Genomic DNA, 19,550 nt, shown 5'->3' with positions numbered 1-19,550 from the left:
TCCTTTTCAGATTGGCTTCCTTCACTTACTAAAAGGCACTTAAGTTTCCTCCATATCTTTATGGCTCGATAGCTCATTTCTTCTTAGTGCTGAATAACGTTCCATTGTTTGGCTGTGCCACAGGTTATCTATTCACCTACTGAAGGGCATTTTGATTGCTTCCAAGTTTTGGCAATTATGAATAGAGCTGCCATAAACATCTGAAAGTTCCTGTTTTTCTGCATCCTCTTTAGCATTTAGTGTTGTCAATGTTCCAGATTTTGTCTATTCCAATAGGTATCTGGTGGTATCTCATTGTTGTTTTAACTTTCATTTCCCTGATGACATGTGATGTGGAACATCTTTTCATATACTTATTTGCCATCTGTATGTATATTTTCTTTGGTGAGGTGTCTGTTAAGGTCTCTGGCTCATTTTTAAAAGTGGTCTGTTTGCTTTCTTATTGTTGAGTTTTAGGAGTTCTTTGTAAATTTTGGGTAACAGTCCTTTATCAGATGTGTCTTTTGCAACTATTTTTTTCACAGTCTATGGCTTGTCTTCTCATTCTCCCCCCCCCCCTCTCTCTCTCTCTCTCTCTCTCAGAATGGAAGGGAGGGTGAGAGACAGAGAGAGAGAAACATCCAATGTGAGAGAGGCATCAATAAATTGTCTCCTGACCAGGGCCAGGAATCTAGCCAGCAACCGAGGTACATGCTCTTGACCAAAATTGGACGAGACCCTTTAGTCCATGGACCGACATTCTATCCACTGAGCCAAACTGGCCAGGGCTGTCTTCTCATTCTTTTAACATTGTCTTCTGCAGAGGTGAAATTTTTAATTTTAATGAAACCACTTTATCAATTATTTCTTTCATGGATTGTGCCTTTGGTGTTATATCTCAATATTCATTGCCATACCCAAGTCATTTAGGTTTTCTCCAACATTACCTAGGAGTTTTAGAATGTTGAATTTTACATTTAGGTTTTTTTCAATACATTTTGAGTTAATTTTTGGGAGGGGTATACGATATTTCTCTTGATTCAGTATTTTGCATATGGATGGTCCAGTTGTTCAGCACCATTTATTGAAAAGATTATCTTTGCTCCATTATATTGTCTTTGTTTCTTTGTCAAAGATCAGTGACTATATTTATGTGAGCCTATTTCTGGGCTCTCTGTTCTCTTTCATTCAGCTATTTGTCTATTTTTCCCCCAGCACAACACTATTTTGATTATTGTAGTAAGTTTAAAATTTTTTTTTATTTATTTCAGAGAGGAAGGAAGAGGGAGAGAGAGATAGAAACATCAATGATGAGAGAGATTCATTGATCAGTTGCCTCCTGCACGCTCCCTACTGGGGATCGAGCCCGAAACCCGAGCATGTGCCCTTGACAGGGATTTGAACCATGACCTCCTGGTTCACAGTCAACGCTCAACTACTGAACCAAGCTGACCTGGCAACTGTAGTAAGTCTTGATGTCTATTAGTGTCAGCCTCCAACTTTGTTGTTCTTCTTCAATATTGCATTGGCTATTCTGAGTTTTTTGCCTCTTTATGTAAACTTTAGTATGGGTTTATTTCTACAAAATGACCTCCTGGGATTTTGATTGGAATTGCATTGAATCTATAGATAAAATGTGGAAGAACTGACATTTTGACAATGTTGAATCTTCACACTTTTGACTCTTTTTTTTTAAAAAAAAAGTATATTTTATTGATTTTTTACAGAGAGGAGGGGAGAGGGATAGAGAGTTAGAAACATAGATGAGAGAGAAACATCGATCAGCTGTCTCCTGCACACCCCCCACTGAGGATGTGCCCACAACCAAGGTACATGCCCGTGACCGGAATCGAACCTGGGACCCTTGAGTCCACAGGCTGATGCTCTATCCACTGAGCCAAACCGGTTAGGGCTACACACTTTTGACTCTTGATGTGTTCCTTTCTCTTCATTCGAATTTGAAGATAAAACCCTTTAAGTTCTTCTTCATAGGGCATATCAATTACTTTAATTTTGTCCACTGGTTTCCATTGATTAATTTGTTAGTCTCTTCTTTGTGCTACCGTTTAACACTCAACATTAAAATTCTCGCAGTTCCTTAAAGAAATGCAGGAAGAATCTTTTTATTCCTTCTGATTTTGTTAGGGTACTGTTGAATCCAATTCCTTGCCCTTCCTGGACAACCTCTATCTTATTTAAATGACTCATATAAAGGCAGCATGTGGTACTGTAGTCCTGTATGGTTTGGGCTGAATTTCAAATCTACTGTTCATTAGTTATATGATTTCAGACAAGCCCCTTAATAACTGTAAGCCTCATTTTCTCCATCTTCAAAAAGGCAAAGGCATACCCGTCTGTCAGGGTTGTATTTAGTTAGAGAATATATTTCTTAAGCCCCTGTTAGGTGGTAATTGCCCAATAAATTATAATGCTCCTCTCTAGGCACATGCTTCAGAAAGACAAGAGAAAGATTTAACTAAAGTCCATAGTCTTCATTGGGGCTCTCGCTTTGTGTGGTACAGTTCTAGGATTTTGCTAAATGCATAATGTCACGTACCTACCAGTACATTCTCACAGAGAATAGTTTCACTGCCCTGAAATCTCCTTAGAGGGAGAAAGGTGATGAAAAGTTTTATATTCCAGGTTAAAAACTTGGGTTTTATACAGTAGGCTAGCAGTCTCCAACTATTTTTGTTCACATACCTTTAAAAGAATTTTGAAAAACTATGTAACCACTCACACATTACCAAGTTAACATCTACAGTTTTTCACCTGTGGTAAAATATGTACTTGCAAAGAATTTAATTTCTACCCTATTGGAACTATTGGACATTTTAAAATAAAACTTGTATCAACTATTTTAAGAATACTCAATGGAATCTAAATCCACAGTAATTTAATAAAACCATTATTCATTTAAATAATAATGAATAGACTCTTCTGTGAAAAGCTGAAAAATTTACATTACTATTTTATTTTCTTGACCTGTATTTCCATCTCACTTCCTCATAGAATTTTTATGTGATATTTTTATAGTTAAAAGTCTTTAACTGTTTCTCTATCATACTTCTCTTAACAAAAATGTAAGGAATTAATTGAAATTTTAAAATTATGAATTTTCTGTGACCCTAGGGCAATCTACTGTAGTAATATTTGGGATATATGAGAGTGTCCCTTTCTTCTGTGAAGTAAAAGGAAGGTTGTTGTGAATAAAGCATCGCTGTTAGCCGGATATGAATAAAGAGTTTATGTAGAAGAGAATTTGGAAATTGACTCCATTAAAACTATCCATTCAATTGCTAACTAAAAGAAACCAGTCTGAAGAGGCTATAGTGTATGATTCCAACTATATGACATTCTGAACAAGGCAAAACTATAGAGACAGTAAAAAGACCAGTGATTCCAGGGGTTGTATAGGGGGAGAGGAGTAAGTGAAGCGCATTCTTTAAAATTTTTTTAAACAAATGTATTTTCTGCTTCACATTCTATGCTCCAGCAAGAACTGCTTGAAGTTCTATGTCATGCTTTTCCATGCCTGTTTGTCTTTATTGTCTTATTCTTTGCCTTCTTTGCCTCACTGCCTTCTACTCTTATTTTAAGATGCAGAAGTCTCCGTTGAAGAATTACTTATTATACCTTTACTTCATATTGTCTCAGATGCCTGTGTTTCATATGCTCCCTCACTACTCTCCTATAGTCTCCCTTATTACATGAACACATTTTTTTTTGTAGTTAAGTTTTCTTTCCCCTCTGAAATTGGACTGGAAGATCTCTAAGAGTAGGACTTACATATTATCTTTGTCTTTTCAGCAACTGGCTATGTACTTCTCCTGGTAATAAGTTCATTTATTGGATAAATATTAATTATTGAATGAAACAAGGCAAAGTGGATTTCAATTGTTAGAAAGTTAATTAATTCTTGTGCACAACTCTTTTGGGTCAGTTAAACTGTAAAAGGCTATTTTTGTTTTATGCTAGTTATTTTTCTGGCTTATGGTAAGGTTTCAGTAAGATTTCACATGAAGATAGGATTTTGAACTTAAAAATGAATTTGAGAGCCAATCTTGTGCTAGAAAGAGCACACCATTGTGAGCAATAAGGGAAGGACTCTGGTTTTAACCCTTGTGACATGGGAAGTTAACCAACCTGGGAGTCCACTTTCTCAACTATAAAATGAGTTAGTGACCAAATTATTTCTGAAGTTGCCTTTATTGTGAATTTAACCAAGGGAGGAAATTTTAATAAAGCAAACATATGATTATTCTTGGCTAAAAGAAAAAAAAATGTGACCTTGATTTATTTTCTAATCATTCCTACTGTGGATATTGTATGTGGCATATGTGTGTAATGCTGACCTAGTTCATATCATCTGCAAACATCATGACTTAGAGTTTATCCTTAATCTGAAAAATATATAAAGTAAAATAATTATAATTATTTTTAATTATTTATAATTATAATTCTCAGGATTAAAAATCTAGTAGTAGTTAATATAATATGTTGATTCATATAATTTAAGCTATGTTTTAGCTTTTTTCACCAAATACATAATTTGATCTTTATTAATATTATACTTTCCAGTGCATTTCTATAATTCTGGAACACAATATTTCTTTGTGTTCCATTACTCATTAGGATTTTGAACTAAAAAATGCAACCTTTTTCAATGAGGAGCATTCACAACTATGGCAGAAAATGCTTTTCTATATCTTTTGCTCATTCACAATATGTAGGAATTGTAGTAATTCAGTTCTGTGAAGATTGATGGAATGATATTTAGGTCTGACTTTTATAAAGGGTTTGAGATTATGTTGTTTGGCCAAAACAAAGGCAGTATTTCCTTTCTTGTCTTCCACCGTGCCCAGCCCCCCTTCTTTCCACCTGCTTGAGGAAAACGATTTCTTCAGACAAACCTCATAATTGCCCTTCTGTGCCTGATTTGGGCCTCAGGAAAGGCCCATAGCATCTGTAAAGCTGGCAGCAAAATGGTATTTCCAGGCAGGCACAGGGTTGCTGGGTAGTGAGCCAATCCCCAGCTTTGTCTGAGCAGCTGAGAACTTTGCCTGCGCATTACCACGGTGTTCAGTAACACAGACCTGTGCCATGAGCAAGTAAAGCCCGGAGCAAGTGTCAGGGTCAATATTTATAGACCACTACGTAGCTTGCCTTGCAAAGAGAGACAACGAGAGACGCGCACACAGAGGGCAAGGAAAGAAAGACTGCCGTGCAGGGGGACGTTCATTTCTAATGTTTGTTTTAAATTAAAAAAGTTCTTTTTAACTGTCAGGTTCAAACCTCTGCTGAATCATAACCATTTGCCGCTGAGCTATGACAAGAGAGGAAACAAAAAGTTAGACGAGCAAGCCTGCCCTAAGTGAGAAGGTAAGTAATTAGCCAGCTCAGTCTCGCTTTTACTCGTAAACTCCATCTCCCTGTTGGCTGCTCTGCATCAGGGCGCATAGGGCTGTGCAGCGTGTGAACGCCAAGAGGGGGGCTGCCTGCTGTTTGAGACTGTTCTGGGTGGAGTGTAGTTTTGTGTGCTGTTCTTAAGAATGCTGTGTGCGTTCATAACACGCTTAAATAACGTGGGCGGTGGGACTAGGACGCCAATTTCATGGTGTGTCCTATCAGCAAGTTTCTGTTTCTTCATTCTGTCAAACTTGTGGTCTTCCTGTTGATAAATTCCTATTTGCTTTCTACCAGATTTAGAACATGAGTATTAGTACATTTCTGTAGCCTGTGGTCTAGACATGGAGTAGGGGGAAATTCAGGTGAACATGTGAAGATGAAGTAGTAGACCTTGTCAAAATGCCCACACTCACGCCCCTCTGACAGTGTCCCGGAGTGAAATGATGGTCCTTGTGGGAACAGAGAGAACGAGTGATGGAAACTAGGAACAGTCTCCTTAATCCACGGGGCAGAGGACTCCGCATGTAGGCGAGCTTCTCAGCTTGTCCAGTGACTTGTGAGACTGGTTCTTACAAAAGGCAATTCTCTACTAAAGATGTTGACTTAACATCCCTTGCTCTACACATTCATAGTTTGTTTGTTCCATTCGTCACACGTAGCACTTTTACACACGCTTCTGGGGTGCTCAGTGCTGGAGTATGTTCATTTAACATCATTGCTTTGCGTATCCCAGGTTAACACGAAGAGCAATGGTGCTGAAGGGGGCAGAAAAATAGTTTTTGATGTATTGTCTGATTTAGAAAACTCATGGGATGTATAAACCTATGTTCTATATCTACTACACATAGCTTGGAAGGTAACGATGTTGCTTTGCTGGAAGTATGGTGTTCTCTTGATGAGACTTATCTACTGATGCAGTGAAAACTTCCTTGTGGCTGTGAGTTTGTTTTTTTTTATTGTGGAAGATAAGCATTATCATGATTATTTAAAATTTTTAGGTTAGGTTATACATACCAGATGATTACATAATTCCAAAGGATTTGACTTTGGGTGGTGGGCATACAAGGCAATATACAGGTCATGTATCATGGAAATGTGCACTTGAAACCTATAAAATCTTATTAACCAACGTCACCCCAATAAATTTAAAAAAGGAATTTCTGGATTACATATTTAAGTTAAAAACAAAATAATCTTAAAGTTGCTGTACAGCTTGACTGTGGGCCAAAAGACATACAAAGAAAAGCGGATACGCTGGCACAGGTTTGTGTTAGGGCTGATACACAGGAGCCAGCTCATTCTAAAGTGAGATAAACTCCAGAGCAGCAGCTGGAACAGGTCTACATGTCATCAGATGAGGCCAGTGGTTGTAGAGCATCTCTTCTGAAAATGACATATAATTTTTAAAGTAATGCAAAATGTTTTAAAATCAATTTTATTAATTCAAAAATGCTTTAAGGCTAATTTAATATCTAAATTGAAACTATATTTTAACCTTCATTTAATGCTTGTGTTAGCCTCTGTATCAAGGCTAAATCAGGCTTTTCCTTTGTACTTTTTTAAGCTCTGCATACCAGTTTATTAATGAGTTTGATTTAGATTTTTGACAATAATATATTTATTTTGAAAATGTAGCCATGATTGATCTAGAATGGGCATTTCTTAATTAAATTTTTCTTTTCTACTGCCTCTGGGTAATATCTCATGATCAAGATTCTAAGTTCAGTTCTTAATTCAATATCTTCTATTTATTCACTTTATACATCGTATAAATATATGATATTGCTTGCTTATGCCTTTCTTATTGGTCTTATTTTTATTCCATCTGGTATGTTGTTCCTGAGGTACTGTGTGGAAATTTTTGGTGGAAACAGGCCAAATAAAATTACTTCAATAAAAAGAAACTAAAGAAAGTTGTCCCTTGAATTAAGAGAAAAAATATAAAATTGTGACATTGGTTGACAATGTCTAAAATGTAATATATTTTCATTGAAGGTTGGTTGAGCATAATAAAACTTGAAATGCCTTAATATATTTTGGCTTTAATGTTAATCTGATATTGGTTATTTATCACATTTGTAAATAACATTTTATATATAGATATATTATAAAAATGATACGAGGCCCTTTGTATCTTGTGTTAGCTATTGAAGCAAGATTAGTGAATTTAGCTTGAAATGTTAATTAAAGCTACCCTCCTAATGGATCTCACTGCCCCTAGTCTCATACTCTCATTCCATCTGCTGTATGACCCTTAAAGGGGTCAACCCCCACACCATGACCACTTCACTGTCCATGACCACTTCACTGTCAGGGTACTTGGTACAGTGAGTCTCTTCTTGATCCCACTGCTACTTTTATTCTGCAGTCTCCTTTTGCTCTTCTTTCTGGGTTATTTTCTACATCTCTCTTGCCCACATGAGAGTATTCTCCTTTTCTCTGCCTTATGCTCCAGCGATATTGAACATCTTGTATTTCTCAAAACAATCCATACAGTTTTGCCCTTTCCTGGAGTATTTTATGGTGCTCCCTATACCTTGAAAACCCCCTTTCTAGTCTCTGCCTTTCAATCATAATGAAGGCATCCCTCCCCCGCATCCCTGCTGGTCCACTGTCCGCCTCTGTGGTCTGGCCTCCTGTATAGACCCTCTGTCACAGAACTTTGAAAGTCTGATATGTTTTGTGTTTCTTTTTCAACACGAGACTGCAAGCTACTCGTAGCCAGGCTATAATTTTTTTTTTAATGTTGCTCCAAGATCTAGCACAGCACAGACACTCAGAACTTGAACTAAAGAAAAACTTTATTATGTTGATCTTAAACCGCCTTTTCTCTTTTTAAAATTTTATTTTTTTCTGTCATCATATATCCCCTCCATGTCCTCTTCCACCTCCACCCCTGCAATCATCACACTGTTGTCCGTGTCCATGAGTTTTCTCTCTTTTTTATTTTTTGCTCAATTCCTCCCCACCCCAACCCTCACCTGTCTGCCTGCTCTCTATTCACATGTCTTTATTTTGCTTGGTAGTTCAGTTTGAGTGAAATTCCACATATGAGTGAAACATATGGTACTTGTCTTTACCTGACTGGCTTATTTATTTAGCATAATATTCACCAGGTCCATCTATGCTGTTGCAAAGGGTAAAATTTTCTTTCTTTTTATGACAGGGTAGTATTCCATTGTGTAAATGTACCATAGCTTTTTTATCCACTCAACTACTGATGGAAACTTGGGTTGCTTTCAAATCTTGGCTATTGTCAACAATGCTGCAATGAACATAAGGGTCCATATATTCTTTCAAATTAGGGTTTCAGGTTTCTTTGGATAAATTCCCAGAAGAAGAATCACTGGGTCATAAGGTAGTTGCACTTTTAATTTTTTGAAGAAACTCCAGACTGCTTTCCACAGTGGCTGCACCAGTCTGCATTCCCACAAACAGTGCACTAGGTTCCCTTTTCTCCACATCCTTGCCAACACTTGATGTTTGCTGATTGATTGATGATAGCCTTCCTGACAGGTGTTAGGTGACACCTCGTTGTGATTTTAATTTGCATTTCTCTGACAATTAGTGACATTGAGTATTCTTTCATATATCTATTGGCCATCTGTATGTCTTTCTTGAAGAAGTGAATATTCAGGTCTTTTGCCCATTTTTAAAATTGGATTGTTTGTTTTTTTGGTGTTGAGTTTTGTAAGTTCTTTATAAATTTTGGATTATATCTCTTTGGTCAAGGGAAACAACAAAATAAATAAACAAATGGTAGTACAACAAAGGAAAGAGTTGTTGCACCAGCAAAGGAAAACATCAACAGAATTAAAAGACAAACCACTGAATGGGAGAACATATTCGCCAATGATACATCTAATAAGGGGTTAATATCCCACACTGTCTTTTCTTTATAGACTTTTATTTTAATATGCTTTTAAACTTTGATTAATTGGATTGCAGGAATGCCCCTCAAGTAGATGATAAGTGCTTTTGAAACAATAACAATGATTTAAATTTTTTATTTTGTTTCTCTTTCTACCACCAATCACAGTAACGGAAGACAGTGTTACACCTTTGAAAGGCCCAGAAAGAGTTTCAGGAGATACTAGGTCCATCCTCATGTAGCTACAGAATTACAGAGTGGAATGGCTCCCACTGTTACTGATAAAAGTATATACTACCTAATTATATTTACTACTAGGGGCCCAGTGCATGAATTCATGCACCTTGAAAGGAATTGTGGGCCATGAGGCTGCAGTAGGCACAGGGGCAGGTCTCAGCCCATCCTCTGCGCCCCTGCCCAGCCTCTCCCACCACGGCCCCTGGTCCCCTGTCTGCCAGCAGCCTCGCTCCCGCCCCTGCTCACCTGCTCCACCATCCCGCTGTGGTCGACGCCCGCCATGTTCCTCGCATGGCCCCTGGTGGTCAGCGCACATCATAGTGACCGGTTGTTTGGTTGTTCTGGCTCCACCGTTCAGTCTATTTGCATATTAGCCTTTTATTATATAGGATTGTAGAGATAGTAAGGGATTTTTGAAGAAATAATAGAAAATCATGGTTTAAAAATTCTCAAATCTTAAAGGGGATATTTCATTTCAATTAGGAGAATTTGCTCCTCACAATAGAAATGTTGAAAGAAAAGGATGTCAGTGATTAAAAAAAGTACGTAAGAAACAGCAGCTGTTTCTTTTAGTTCTGATATTCAATAAAAACAAAATTTATTTTGCCTTTAATTGTGTTTTATTTTCCTACCATACATAAAATACTTACTTTGAATATGAAATATTTCATAAACCAGAAACAAATGTAAAGCTTCATGCACAATTTAGAGTGATTCACAACCTTTAATTTGATTATTTTTATTTCTTAGTGCATGCGACCAGCAGTTTCCACTACTGTTGAAACCTTATAAACCTCTCCCCGACATTGAATATGACTCTTTTGTTTGTTTAACCTTGAATTGTATCTGTCTTAGGAATGAAAACAAGATTGGTATTTTCATAGGCAAATGTAGTAGCCTTTTAATTTGCTTGGAGTGGATTATAATTCTATATAGAATTTCTCTTCAGACTTTTTTCACCCATATAAGTATCCTGCAGTTAAATAGGTATGGAGAAGGGGACTTACCAAAGAGTTATAAGCATAAATTTTATGGAACTCTTGTCATATCAAATAATGTAAGTATTGTAAAACTGGAAGAACAGGGGTTCCTTTGGTTGTGGACATGGAAATGTACCTAGTTCCCATCAGCCAGTGATAAGAGAAACCCAAAGTTGCCTCAGTACTAAAAGATTACCATAAAAATAAAAATAAAAAGTAAGAACACTGCCACCAAGATGAGGTCAAAGAACTTTGTGGTTAGAATGAGGCATAAAGGATTTTGGCAGAACAATAAAGTCTTATTTTAATATTGTTAGCAGCCTAAGTTGCCAAAGTTTTTCTATAACTGCATATCATTGAATTCATAGAACATTAAAGGAAAAGAATAAATTAATCATGGATATGGAACCTTAAACCTCTTCTACTTTAACTTTTATAGATATGAGCAAATGTGATATGGAGAGGCAATGTAACTTGCCAAATATTGCTTTTAAAACAGCTATTTCATATTTTGATTAAAAAATTATATTTTATTATGGCTTTTTCTGTTTGTAATTGTTCTACTTTTATTCTGCATATGGCTTGTAAAGCTCAATTTGTCATATCTCTGTGTTTTGTGTTGTATTAGACACTTTTGCATTGTTTCATAACTCGCGAAAATTAAAGCTAATAATTACTGCCCCCAACTGGGATGGGGTACTTTTCCACTCCTCACCATAATATATATATATACTGGCTTTCATGGCGTCCCCAGTGCTCTCTGGTAGTACAGTCAGATTTATGCCCCATAACTATACTCCTTTTTAGCAGAACATGGCAGATAATCCTGAAGCAAAAGACAGAAACTGAAAAAAAAGTTGATGACATCTAAGGGATTCCAACAGAGAATATATGGTTACGTTTTATTTTATAACTTTGTTTTTAAGATGATTCTTTGTTCTAATTAATGGTTGGAAAACTTTTCCATTAAAGCAAAAATCAAAGAACCAAATGTGCTTTTGCAGAGTACATTGACTTTCATCTAGGGTTCTTTAAATAATGTAAGTAATTAAAGGGGCAGGGAAGGTCAAAACAAGCTTGTTTTGTATGTGTCAACTTCTAGTAAGATTTGGCTCCGTTATTTCTGTTCCCACCACTCCCTCCCCCCTCAAAATGAGGTTCTTTGGTTCCTTTAATTCTTATAAATATTAAGATCCCTGAAAAAAAACAACCACTTATATATCTAAAGATGAAATAATTTTTGAGCAAATAGCTGAAGGTTGTTCTCAACCTCAGGCTATGATTTCTCTATCTTCTGTTTCCTCCTCCCTCAATTCAAAAATCAAAGTGACCATCTCAATCGATGGAAAAAGTCTGATGAACCCTTAGTGAACATTTTTCATTAGACTGGTACTATGCACTTCAAGTATATATCACCTATCTTTGCAAACTCTTCCCTGCTAAGAGATTTATAATTTTAAATCTTTCCTAATAAGATAGAGGAAACTGATATTTTATTTAATTACTAGTGAACTTGAATCTGATGGCAGTATTAGTTACTAATATTTTATTCTTTATCATTGATCTACTTATGCTTACTCTTTTTTTCGGAGCTGTATTTCTCTTGGGTTAGAAGAGTCTTTTTTTGGTAAATCAAGGATCTTAATTCTTTAAAGTTCTACTTTTTAAGTTTGTTCTATACATTTTAAACATTAAATATGTTTTGAAATATATTTATAAAATCTATTCAATATATTCTTCATAGCCTTTGAAACTTTAAAAGCTCTTTTCTATCCAAAAATAGGAGAAAGTCTTTTTTACATTTTATAGCTTAATTTATTCAACTCTTAATGCTATGATTCACATGGACTTTATTAAACAAGTGCTTCAGTACTTTTGTTGAATTATTATTCCCCTTTCCCCCATTTTTTGTTGAAGTCACCTCTATATTGTATCCTGTGCTGCAAATTTAAATCTTCATGTTACCTCTCAAGTTGTTTTGCATTAAAATTTTTATCTCTATGGACTAAAAGTTCATGTTTCTTGTGAAATGAAATTTAAGCATTGGAACATGTTAAAGTGTTGTTGGATTTAACTTGGCATGCTCCTTGAAATTACTGTAGACAGGAGGCTGTGTATATTACTTATGTTAAAACAGACCTAATAAGAATATGATTCTGTGTGAGTAAGAAATTATGCATTAATAATAGCCACCATTTATCAAGGTTTCTAGATACATATATGGCATTAAACCAAGTACTTTATATGATTTCATTTAATCCTTGTAACAGACCCTTGAATGACTTATTCTGATTTCCTCTTTTCAGAATAAAGAAACTGAGACCCCCACATGTAAAGTAGCTTGATCAGCCTCACATAGCTAGTAAGTGATAGGGTCAGGATTTAAAGTTGGACCTGGCCAAAGTCCATCTCTTAGAGAAGCATTGCCAAAACCAGAAATTATGCTTTTCTCCATAAGTGATAATAGATGTGGGTCAGATGGCAAAACCCTTCTTAACTTGGGTTCATCTGTGAAAAAATGAGCTCAGGAACAATGACGTTCAGAGTAAATAGGCAAGTCAGTGGAATCGGTGCTATAAAGAGGCTGGTATTGTTTGGGATCAGCCCCGAAGATGCCAGAATCTTAAAATGGCAGGGAGTAATCGTATGCTTTAAATCAGTGTGAAAGATGCTAAAAAAGAAATCTTTCATCTTCTTCAAATGTTAGTACCCCTATTGGTTGTATCATTTTCTTCCCTTTGGAACCAACTCAGCCTTCAGTCCTGCCTCATATGCTTCACACACAGCACCATTCCCTCCCTCACACATCTGCTCATGACCTGGGCAGGAACATTGGCACGGACCTGCCAGGTCAGCAGGGAGTGACTGTGCCTTCTGGGTCCCTGTTTCTGGAACTACACGTTTCATTCCGGGGAGAAGTGAGTCTACCTGACTGGCATCCTTCATTCTCATCTCTCTTTTCAGCTCCTCGGTTGAGAGATTCAGTTGTTGCTGTGGTACAGAGCTTTGGTGTTTAAAGCAGAGAGGGAATTGTGGTATCATTAGATCTCAGTACATATATACTAATTGGTTACCTTGAAGACATAAAAGAGGAGAGCTTAATCTGCTGTGAATGGACATACCTCATAAATACAGTTTTTGTTTGTATATGTATGGGTGTGTGTGTGGGGATCCATGTAAAAATTTATAGAAAGACATAATTTGCAATCTTGTTTGTTATACATTTGGCCACCATGAAGTTATTTGTTTTATTTTTCATTGAACTCAAGGCAACCTATTTTGCTTAAAGATAATCCAGGACTTTTTTCTCCTTGGGTCACTCTGCCCTTCGTAGATATGTTCATATATCTGTGGTAAGATTTACACTACACTTTGCTGGGTTTTTTAGTTTATAGCCCTGCCTTGGAAGTAATTATACTTTTTGTGTTATTAGTTAGAAAAGTATGAATCTGTCAGCATATGTACTAATTAACAATCTTAAAAATTTTAAAGAGATTATTCATGTTATTTATCCTTTTTTCTATAATTTCTTTTTAGTTTCCAGCTTTATTATATAGATGAGTAGAACTGCCCAGTGCATAGTTGGAATAATATTCCATATATGATTTCATATATCAATTTCCCAGATAAATGTTTGCTTTTTCTATTTGTAAAATTCACTTCACTAAGAGTCTCTCTCTTTTCCATTTCTCTCTATACCAGCTTTAACTTCATCAGTAAATCAATATCTCATTATTCACAGTACTAGTTTAGCTTACTGACCTTGAAATTTACTTGTCTGTTTATTGTCAGAGCTTGTTGACAAATTGAACTTGACAAGAATAGAGAAGGAAATCATGGTGACTTAGAACACTTTGTTCTACTGAAGTAATTCACAATTCTTGAAATGTGTATTTTTTGTTTATTTGTTTATATTAGTCAACAAACAATGAGTATAGTCTTTTGTAATCCTTTTAAATTATTATTGACTAGAGGCCTGATGTATGAAAATTCGTGCAAGAGTAGGCCTTCCTTCCCTGGCTGCTGGCACCGGCTTCCCTCTGGCACCCGGAACCCAGGCTTCCCTCCTCTGGCCGCCCTCAGGCACCTGGGACCTGGGCTGGCTTCCTTCTGGCCCTGGCTTCGTCAGGAAGGATGTCCGGAATGATGTCTGGTCTAATTAGCATATTACCTTTTTATTATTATAGTTAGAGCCCTGACCAGGTAGCTCAGTTGTTAAGAATGTCATCCCAATATGCCAAGGTTATGGTTCCATCTCTGGTGAGAGCATATACAGGAATCAACCAATGAATGCATAAATGAGTTAAACAACAAATCAATGTTTCTCTCTCTTCCCCTCCCTTCCTCTCTCTCTAAAAAAGCAATCAATAAAAAAATATTACTGGTAGAAATAGACAGTTACTTTGAATGACATTTTTTCTTGTGCTGTTGTGGCAGTCTAAAGTAGATTGGTTCTTTAAGCTCCTAAAGCACAGTGTCAGCTTAAAGTACGTCTACGAAAACCATGTGTTCTTAACTAGGGGAGCTGATTTTGTGGTCAATTTGAAGCCATTCTTATACTTCATGTTTCCCCTAGTAGAAAAGAAATGTGATATTTATGCTAACATGATTTCAATTTCTTAATAATCCAAACTGCATATGGTATGCTCCAGAGGTTGAAAATCAATTTTTTTAAGTTTTGGTTAGATTTTAATGAAATATTTTCTGTGACATACATATGTTTCTGTTTACTAACTGTATATCATCAGTAGTATTAATTGATGCTCGTAGAGACTAAAGCATGCACCAGATCAAACACTGGTTCACAAACATTATAAGGCATGTAGAACACACAGATGGCCACTTGTCCTTTGTGTTTCTGTCCTGTGCTTACCGTATGGCTCCTCACTTCTACACTGGACAGTTCAACAAGCAGGCTGACCTGGGATGACCTGGTGGACAGCAAAGGATCGACCCCGTCCATCCAGGAGCCATGCAGGCTATCAAACCCCAGCCCCCAACCCTGTTACCATCGCCCTTTACCGGCTCGCTCGTCTTCCCTCATCTTCTTCCTTTGTTTCCTGGTTATTTTTTTATATTATTCATAAGTGTCTATTGCATCTTAGCCAGTTACGTATCATACCAAGTTGTGTGGTTGATTTTTTTAAAAAAACTTTAACATTTCTATCTTATCTTTTTTTCTTCCATTTGTCTCCCAATTATATCAGAAAAGTCTTTTTTGGTACAATTTCAAGGAAACCTTTGCGATTTTAATGGAAATATTAAATGCCTGAAAGTAAGGAAAACTTGTATCATAAAATGTTAAAGTGCAGTTAGTATCTTTCACAATTTTCCTAAAGTCATTTACTCTCTGATTTCATAATTAATGGTAACTTGGTCAACATTATGCCATAGATTTGTATATAGGACAAGAATCTCATTTATCCAAGTCATTCTGTGAGCTGTCTCTTTTTTTATTACTCTTATTTGAAAAATGAGGAGTAAATTTAGGGAGGTTAAATAATCATGGCTAAGACCACAAAGCTTGGAACGTAGGACATGTGGGATTGGAACCCAGTTCTTTCTGATTCTAAAAACTTTGCAGTAGAGAGTATGACTTTCTTTTAAGGTAGATAATTTCACTTTCCCACTTCTATGCATTTGTAACTTTTTGAGACCTTGCATAGCAGTGCAGGCCACTTTCCAATGTAACCGAGGTCCAAACCAGGGGGCTGCAACTTTATTCCCTACAAGGAAGACGAGGCTCTGTTTTTACTTACAAACAGAAAAAGTAAATCTTAATTATTCTCCTTTCATTCCTTACTTTTCTCACTTCTGTATCCCTTTCAAGGTTCATTTATGTAAAGAGATAACAAAACAAATACTTAGGAAAGTATGTTCTTTCCAAATAAATCTACTCTGTTCTCTCAAATGTGTTTGTGGCAGGTAAATCTTCAAGTGTAATCGCTACACTCTTTGATTTCAGTTAGACTTAATAGACTTTCTCATTAGTTATAAATCACACTGGGATGAGTTACATTGTAGGTTAAATGTTTTTCCTTTTCCTTGCTGTTTTCTAGGAGCTTTATTAGAAATTATGTGGGGCAGGAAATAACATTTAAACAAATATAATTTATTTTTAGACTAGTTAAGAAACTTAAAAAAAAAAGACCATATGGAAGAAAGTAAAATAGTAGGTAAAAATGACCTTTAACAATTATTGATATTTTCCCATGACCATTCTAGCCCCATATTTGTAATATGAAATTAATATGTAATTTAATGTTGTTATAAATTACTAGAGGCCCAGTGCACGAATTTGTGCAAGGGTGGGGTCCAGCTGGCCTGCCTTGATTGCAGCTGATTGGGTCAGGCCAACAAGGGGGAGGGGATGCAGGAGGTTGGCTGGCTGGCCGGCCCTGCCCCCGGTCAAACTCCTGGTCGAACTCCTGGTCAAGGGGACAATTTGCATATAAGCCTTTTATTATATAGGATAATTCCTAATTGTAATTTTTTAAAGCATTTCCACACCCATCTCTCTTTTGACTTTTTGCTCACCAAATGTTCTGAAGCAAGTATATGCATTTATGAATGGAAAAATTAACATAAAGTGAGGGTGGGATGAAGATCCCAGACTGGAAAGCTAAGAGTTTTGACCTTACCAGAATAGTTACTCACTCAATGAACTTAATTATAATATGTGAAAATATAGAAAAATAAATATGTAATTATGTTAACCCATAGCAGACACTAGCAGAAGTAATGAGTAGCAGGTGCAAGTCATTTAAGAAAAATAAATTATGAGAGTGTTAATACTGAGAACATTTTATGAATTTAATTTGGTTGTTTCTGAAACTATGAATTGAATATGATTATAGTGGCAGAACACCTAAACTGAGCTTGTAGGAGTCCAGTTGGAGACTCACTGATTTATCACATAAAAATTCTTAATCAGTATATAGTGTAGTAGTAATATTTTCCTAAAGATTTTCATAGAAGTGTTGGTATGTCGATAAAGCATTTATAAGGAATACAGGCCAGTTTAAATAAACTACTGAATGGCGTCTTACTCTGTATGGGGTAAAATGCGGACAGTATGATGATGATGAGTTATATGAGCTATGTAAAAAGTCATAAAATTTGAATGGAGTGCATTTATCAAATTGTTTTTCTTTTCCTTTCACTCCTTTTCTTTCTTCTCTCTCTCTCTCTCTTTGTTTGTTTGTTTATTGATTTGAGGGGGGGAAAGAGAGAGAGAGAAACATTGATTTGTTGTTCCACCAGTTCTTGTATGTGCACTGACCAGAGATCGAACCCTCAACCTTGGCTTATCTCCGTGGTCGGTTTGCTGAGCCGCAGTTTGCCGACCACTGGTTTATCCTAACAAGTCTCTAACCAACTGAGCCCCCTAGCTAGGGCTATTTCTTCTCTTTCTTATCATCTGTAATGACATGCTATGGGATTCAACTTTTCAATGCATCCATCCATGGCAGACACCACCAGTCCATTGGTTTTCTCTCCTTTTGAGTCCCAGTGAGCCTTGAATCTGAGCTTCCACTGAATAATCAGTGATTAGTTATTTGTACTGAGAATTCAAATTGAACCATACTCACCTCATTTCATTAGCAGAAGCAGATTCTGTATGGAAGAAAGACTTAACTATGAAAAAAGATACTTTAATATATTTAGAAAAAGATTTATTATTGTAGGGTAAGATAAGAATTTATTTAACTAGATGTAAACAGAGGACACAATAGGAAAAAGATTAATACATTCAACAACATTAAAATGAAAAACTTAGAATGGATTTTTTAAGACTTGTTTGTCAGCTAATGTACTATTTGACTGAAAGCTGTCTAGGCTGCTGTTTCACTGCAGTAAGTATTTAATTATGTGTAAGAGTTTTTATCTGTGACCTAGAGTGTACATGAAGACCCCGGACAGTCCAGCTTTTGTATAAGAACACATTGCTGCGCCTGCAGTGCTGTAGACACTGTGGTTGTTAGCTGCACCTTCTTTTCTTGCACAGTTTCTTCTTCCTAAAGGAGAGGTCATAGTAGGTTAAAGTTGATTTCATGGAATTGAGGAAATATGATATTTAAGAAATATTTATGGTGTATATGGCAAGCTCAAGCATCAGTGTTCAAGATAACCTTATTATCTACTTTGATAATTTATTTGATAGAGTCCTAAGATTTTGATAAGTAATTAAAAGGGTAGGCTCTGAAGTTAGAGAGCTTGAGCTCTCAGCCTTCCTCTACCACCAAGTAATTGCATGAACTTTAAAGACACTAGTTAACTTTCTGGGGCCTCAGTTTCCTTTTCTTGAAAAGTGGGATTTTGCACTTGGGAAGAGTCCCTCTCTTGGCATGGAGAATGGGTGAACAGAATGAGACCTAATGAAAATGTTGACTTAAGACAGAGGCAGAGGGCTGGAAGATAGGGGGAACGATAAAGACTTTTTAAAAAGCAAAAACCAGTTAGTAGGGAACAGGAATAGTGACAAATACTCACATGTTGTCTGACCTGGCCAATTGGATGGATGCTGGTATGGTTTATCAAGATAGAAAATATAGCAAGGGCTTGTTTTAGAGCAGCGGTTCTCAACCTGTGGGCCGCGACCCCTTTGGCGGTCGAACGACCCTTTCACAGGGGTCACCTAAGACCATCCTGCACAGATATTTAGTGGTTCTCAACCTGTGGGTCGCGACCCCTTTGGCGGTCGAACGACCCTTTCACAGGGGTCACCTAAGACCATCCTGCATATCAGATATTTACATTACGATTCATAACAGTAGCAACATTACAGTTATGAAGTAGCAACGGAAATAATTCTATGGTTGGGTCACAACATGAGGAACTGTATTTAAAGGGCCAGAAGGTTGAGAACCACTGTTTTAGAGGAAGTGGTGGTACATCTCCTCGTGTAAATAGTCATCCCGTACTTGGAAAGTAATAAGCACCATCATTCACACAGCTGTGATTGTGTGCCTGCACTCTGTGTCTCTCCGGAAGACTGTTTACATACATTCCCGCGGATGGTTGTTCATTGGTGTGTTTTCTGCTCCTGCTGGGATAAGTTCTTGCGTGCCCTG

The 19,550-nt window shown here is 36.6% G+C and overlaps 1 protein-coding gene across 5 annotated transcripts in view; it reads left to right on the top strand.

Annotated features, from left to right (window-relative positions):
* BMPR1B (bone morphogenetic protein receptor, type IB) overlaps positions 1-19,550 on the top strand; it is a 219,215-nt gene that overhangs the window by 56,245 nt on the left and 143,420 nt on the right. For 3 of the 5 annotated variants that reach the window (XM_005880656.2, XM_005880654.2, XM_005880655.2), the window contains exon 2: positions 5,267-5,361. The exons of 1 other annotated variant lie outside the window; for it this stretch is intronic. The gene's annotated coding sequence lies outside the window, so the exon portion shown is untranslated. Of the gene's footprint in view, positions 1-5,116; positions 5,362-19,550 lie in introns of those variants that run through there. One more of the 5 variants, XM_014528686.1, reaches the window with a different exon arrangement.

Source organism: Myotis brandtii, unplaced genomic scaffold, assembly GCF_000412655.1.
Source record: "Myotis brandtii unplaced genomic scaffold, ASM41265v1 scaffold645, whole genome shotgun sequence".
In the NCBI taxonomy this organism is placed as follows: Eukaryota; Metazoa; Chordata; class Mammalia; order Chiroptera; family Vespertilionidae; genus Myotis; species Myotis brandtii.
Note: the sequence above shows the minus strand (reverse complement) of the source record. Positions and strands in the feature narration are given on the sequence as shown.